Genomic DNA, 5,914 nt, shown 5'->3' with positions numbered 1-5,914 from the left:
CAGATCAGGGCGTCTGCTCAAGAAGTAAGCTTTCTGGCTCCATTTGTGTACAAAGTTGATGCATTCCCGGTGACACGGTCTGAATTCCCCTGTGGGATGTGTTACGGGCAGACCCCCAGCACCTTTCCCGCCTCTGAGCACCCGCCTTGTGAGGGGCAGGGCTGGGCTGCCTTGCCGCAGCAGAGCTCTCCCCTCGGTCCCTGCCCAGGCTATGCTGCTGGGGCTCTTTCCTCCCGGCAGCATTACAGCAGCTGTCGGAGCCGGTCGCATCAACGCCTGCAGCTCCCACACCTCCTCTTCCCCACGTCTCACAGCACTCCGGGCTTTCTGATAGCCCAGTCAGTCAGGAGCAGTTTTATTCCCACAGGGCAGGAGAAAATTGCTGTCAGAGCAAGATGGATTTTCTTTCTTTTCTTTTTCTCCTCCTCTTACTCCCCTGCTTTCTTGTTTCCTTTCTCTAGGGATTTATGGTCGTCTTTTTTCTTGTATTTCTTAGGGTAAATTTAGACCGAGGCAACCTGGGGAACTCGTCGAGCAGCAGCGTGGGAGTCCGGTGCAAGGAAACCTCAAAACCTGCAGGATCCCAGGGATGGCGTGAAAAATCCTTTCAGTGATTATCTTCAAGAAGATTCCACCAGAATTAATTTCCCATCCCCCAAGTCATTTTTGAGTGAGTTGTTCCACCCAGACAGAAAGATAGGGTAATTGAAAAGAATGTGGAATTAACACTACAGGCAGGGGGAAATCGGACTGCCTGGCCTCAGGTTGATCCCGGTTGGCATTAGAATAATCAAACAGACAGAGATAATTGCCAAACAGTGGTTAGAAATCTGATAAATGTGATTAGAGCTTTGGAGGAGATGAGAGTAAAGCGAACTAAAGTACAGGAATGCAGACAGAGGCCAGAGGAACACCCCAGCGACTACTGGGGAAGATTGTGACAGGCTTTGTTGGCGTATGGGGGAATGACTCTTCAGAATTTCAGTAATGAACTGGCAGCAAGTGTGTTTGTGGACCAAGCCACCTCTGACATCTGCAGCTATTTTAAGGATCACATGCTGGCGTGGCAAGGAGAAAATTTGAAAGATGCTGCATTACCTGGAGGTTCTATACTTGTACAATATGTAGATGATTCGTTAGTTGCCAGCAAGACATACGAAGATTGCTTGAAAGATACTATTTGTCTATGTACTGCTTTAGCAGAAAAATGTCACTGTGCATCTCCTTCTAAGCTTCAGCTGCGTCACCAGGAAGTGAAATATTTAGGATTCGTATTAAAAGAGGGACAAAGGTTAGTCGACCCAGAACGGGTCCAGGCTATTGTAGAAATACCTCGACCGGTAACAAAGATGCAATTGCGAGGATTTTTAGGTGCAGTAGGATACTGTGGCTATCGGGGCTAGGGGAGTTAAGTAAGCCATGGACAGAAGCTACCAAGGCAGAGGAAGTGGAGCCTGTACGGTGGGGTCCAAAGAGAGAAAAGGCTTTCCAAGCTATAAAAGGAGCTTTAGCTTCTGCTCCGTCATTAGGATCGCTAGATTACTCCAAGCCCTTTAAACTATTTGTGCCAGCAGAGTCCTTACTCAAAAGCTGGGTCCGCACCGCCGCCCTGTGGCTTACCACTCGACTCAACTGGATCCTGTAGCTGCAGGGAATAATTCCTGCGTTAGAGTGATAGCAGCAACAGTGACTACCATAGAAAGCAGGAGACCGTTAGTCCTGGGTCACCCAACAACCGTGTATGTCCCGCATGAAGTGGAACTGATTCTTAAGCAACATGCTACGCGAGCATTGTCCCCACAAAGAGCACATCGTTGTGAATTAACGATTTTAAATGCAGGTAATGTTACTTTGAAGAGACGTAATGTTTTGAATCCAGCAACTTTACTGCCCGCTCCCTCCGACGGTGAGCCGCATCATGACTGTGCTAAGGTCGTGTTCCGCTCCAGCCACCTACAGGAAGATCTGCGGGATCAAACTCTAGAGAACTTGGATCTAACCCTTTCCACCGATGGATTGTCATACTGTGTGGATGGAAAACAACACGCGGCTATGCAGTGGTGAGAAACTTAGAGGTACTTGAAGCAGAACCTCTACAACTCTCAGTGGGCGCCCAAGGGGCTGAATTAACTGCATGAGCAAGAGCAGCCTGGGTGGGGCATAATCAGCAGGTAACTATTTATACTGACTTTAAATATGCCTTTGGAGTTGTCATGCAACGGGTATGCTATGGAAAGAACGAGGGTTCCGTACCTTGGTGGGCAAAAATACTTCTCATGGAACTGAAATCCAAATGCTGTTGGAAGCTATTAAAGGCAAATCGCTGTAGTCCACTGTCCAGCTCATACCAAAGGATCCAGCGAAACTGAAAGAAATAATGAACTGGCAGATAAAGCAGCTGTGTGAGTGAGCGCAGGCAGAACACAGGAACAACCACAAACCCACGGATGAAATGCAAAGAGTGAATTTATTTTTCTTACCTCGCCAGCCGGGGCATCCCCGAAGCAGCACTCAGGCAGAGGCACACAAGCAGGGACGCAGGCACTGCTGAGCTTGGTCCATGCTGGAGGATCGCCGACCCTGCTGGTTTTGCGTGTTTATCAGGGATTCGCGCAGGTGTGGTTTACCACTGTGCTTTGACCTTCTGCGTAGCGGGGCAGGAATTTCAAGCGTGTCCAATAGGGTGCCTCTAAGTCTGCCATCTGCCTGTGTTACCTAAACACAGATGTTCTACCTGTCCAGCACACAAGGATAAACGACTATCAATATGATCTATTTATTTTTCTACGCTCCAGCTGCAGGTCACTTGAGGGTGTTTACAATCCTCCTCGCCAATATTCCGTTATTATCCTTTGACCTTAGTTGAACTGAAAGCGACAGAGAACTATACTTATAAACAACCCCTCCAATTCACTTTTCTGGAATAAGACTCTCTTAACTTGGACCAAATGTCAGGGTTGGGAATATACCACCGCCATGCTCACAGAAGGAACTTTCTGTTTCACTCGCAACCAGTCTGACCAATGTGCCTACCCGGCAGGAAACAGCTCATGCCTCATAACCCAGTGGAGAGATGGTTACTGGTTTAAGAACACCCACACTTTCTGTAAAGGTCAAACCCCATTTTTTTGAAACTATAAGCTTCAGGCCATGGAGGAACAACTGCAGTAGCATCCCAACGTATGACACCAGAACGAGCTACAAGTGGTGGAAAGGTAAAGGACAATGTAGTCTAAGTGGAACTCACATATCGGAAGACAAAGACGGTTTTGACCTTCCGTTGGGAAGATATGGGATTTTAATCTTACACACCAGTGTACTAACAAGTAGACATCACTCCCCACTGTGGGCCCTACAAGGCCATTATTTTGCCTGTGGCCGAAAAGCTTATAAAATACTACCAGCCAATTGGACTGGCAGTTGTTAGGTTGCCCGTGGGGTGCCCTATTTACACATTACTTCTAAGTTACCTCAGGGAACAATTAGAAACGTCACAGAAACTTCCCTCATTGAAACTTGAGAACAAACTCTCCAAAGACTAGAAGAAGCACTAGCTAGCACATGGAAAAATCCACCAGCAGAGGGAAAACTAATAGGATGTTCCATTTCAGGAATGATTCCGTAAGTGACCGGCCCCACCATGCCGATATACTACAAAGGGCCTTAGAAAAGGTTGCTTTAGAACTTGGAGACTCTATCAGTGATCGAGGAACAGCCATTGAATCCCTGGTTACAAAACTTGTTCTCTGGATGGGGATTATCCTCATGGTTTAGCAGTTTATTTAGTTCATTGCTAAAGCGTCTTTTAGCTGTGGTTACTATGCTTCTGGTGGCCTGCTGTGTTTTTACTTGCATTTGGAATTGTTTACAGAATATGCTTATGAAATTTGTACAAGGGTATCGAAGAGTCCTCATACAAGACCAACTATAGATGGGCAGGGATGCCTGAAAGAAACAAAGGGAGGACTGTTACAGAAGAAATGCAATTAACTGTATTCTTCTCTCTGAACAGTCTCGTTTAGCGTTAGTAGCTTGGCAGTAGAAGCTAAAGTAGTTGAAGCCTTAGGCCGCGAGAGCTGACTGAGAGTAAACTTTTTGATAAAACTAATGCTGCTAACACAGAACTAGCTGAATCCGGCAGATACGAGCAGAACGAAGAAGATGAGGACCAAGGAAACAATTCCAAGAGAATGAAGTAACTTCAGAAGAAGGCTGGCTCGGCGACAGTGAAAACCAGTAAGAAATCAAGAGACCGCTGACCAGAATTAAGTGATTAGACTTGGGGATTGGGTGCTGGGTATAATTGAGGGGTGCGATCTGGGGTAGGGGTCCCTCTCCAGAGGCACGCAGCTCGAGCTGTGACCTGAGAACTAATAAAAGAGGCATCAGAAACCTTCACTCGGACATTGATTGCATTTTCAGCAGGATCCTAGGGCTGGACCCTGTTAGGGCGGCCGGTGTGCATAAATCCATAACCGTGGCCTGACTACGTTTTCTGTAGAACAGCTGGCAACCTGGAGAACTGAGATTGCAAGATGGCAAATCCACTACAGCTGAGGGTAATTAGGAACAAGAATTAATGGTGGAGGTGGAGAAGGATGAGTTATTTGAACGGACTGTTTGCTCAGTTCCCTTCAGCTGCTATTCCTGACTGCTGTTGGGCACTTCTGCCTCTTGCCTTCTGCTTATTGGGACCTTTTCCAGTACCTAGGTGAAGGCAGTCTGTCTTTAGATGAGAAAAGAAAGGAACCCGCTGTCTTTGCTGCACCCAGCTGTTGCCTACAGGCCTAGCCAAATTTCTTCAGCTTTAAGATGCAATCTCAAGAAGGGGATGCTTTATTCTGGAAGCCAGAGACACCCCGGCGGTCCCCGAATAATTGTGTGTGTCGCACAAATAAAGAGCAATTCTAGTACACCCGGCTAATGGTAAATGAAATGAGCGCTTGCAGCAAACGCTCCCCAGAGTCCCCGCAGAAGGCCGAGGCTTTGGGAGAGAGAGCAGTCCCGTTTGCACAGCTAGGGGAGAAGACAGAGGCAAGAGGTAATTCTGGTATAACGGTGGTATTACGTGCACTTCTGATTTTAATATTTGGGTCGAGAGACAGCAGTTTTTTTCAAATGCTTTTCCAGGGTTTGTTCTTCAAATGTTTTTCAGGTTCCGCACTTAAATAAGTAGGAACTTGCGGTGTTCCTAGCCGAAGGGCAGCCATTCATCCCTACAGTACCTAAGAAGAGCCAATTAGCACAAAGCTTTTTTTTGCCTAGACAAAATTACAGTTGATAGATGCTTCATTCAGAATTTGATGTTATTTTATAGTGAAGTTAGCTACGGACGTGCCATGCCGTGAAGCAAAAACCCCAAATCCGTGCATCGGAAGTACTTATGAGCCTCTCCTTCTCAATTAAAACAGATGAAACTGTTACTCCACTATGATGTAGTGGCTATCCAAAGACCGTGACCGTTCTACCCTCGCTTTTTAGGGGCTCGAGCGACAGCTGGCTGTGTGAACTCCCAGACAAGAGACCTCTCTAAGATGCCTAGATTGTCTGAAATCATCATACTTAAAAACTGTGCACAGGTAATTCTGGGCCGCTGTCGAGAGCCCTCCTGGAGGCACCAGGGCTGGGAGCGACCGCAGCTGCAGTCATCGCCATTTGTGCCGGCAAAACGGAGCAAGCAGACAGCCTCGTCTGCCCGCAGGAGCCCGGGAGAGGCTCTGGGCTCTCTGCGGGCGCTGCTCCGGGGCAGTTTCCCTCTCCCGCAGTCCCGGGAGCACCAGGGCCGCTCCTTCGCAGAATTCTCCGGGACGCCAACAGCCCGGGGCAGAACGGATGGCAGCCCGCTCGCTCCCGCTGCGGCGCTCTCTGCCTCAGGCGCCCGTTCGGGGCGAGCTGCGGTGACATCGGCCGGTGC

The sequence above is a fragment of the Haliaeetus leucocephalus genome, unplaced genomic scaffold, assembly GCF_000737465.1.
Source record: "Haliaeetus leucocephalus isolate CR32 unplaced genomic scaffold, Haliaeetus_leucocephalus-4.0 Scaffold296, whole genome shotgun sequence".
In the NCBI taxonomy this organism is placed as follows: Eukaryota; Metazoa; Chordata; class Aves; order Accipitriformes; family Accipitridae; genus Haliaeetus; species Haliaeetus leucocephalus.
This window is presented reverse-complemented; position numbering follows the sequence as displayed.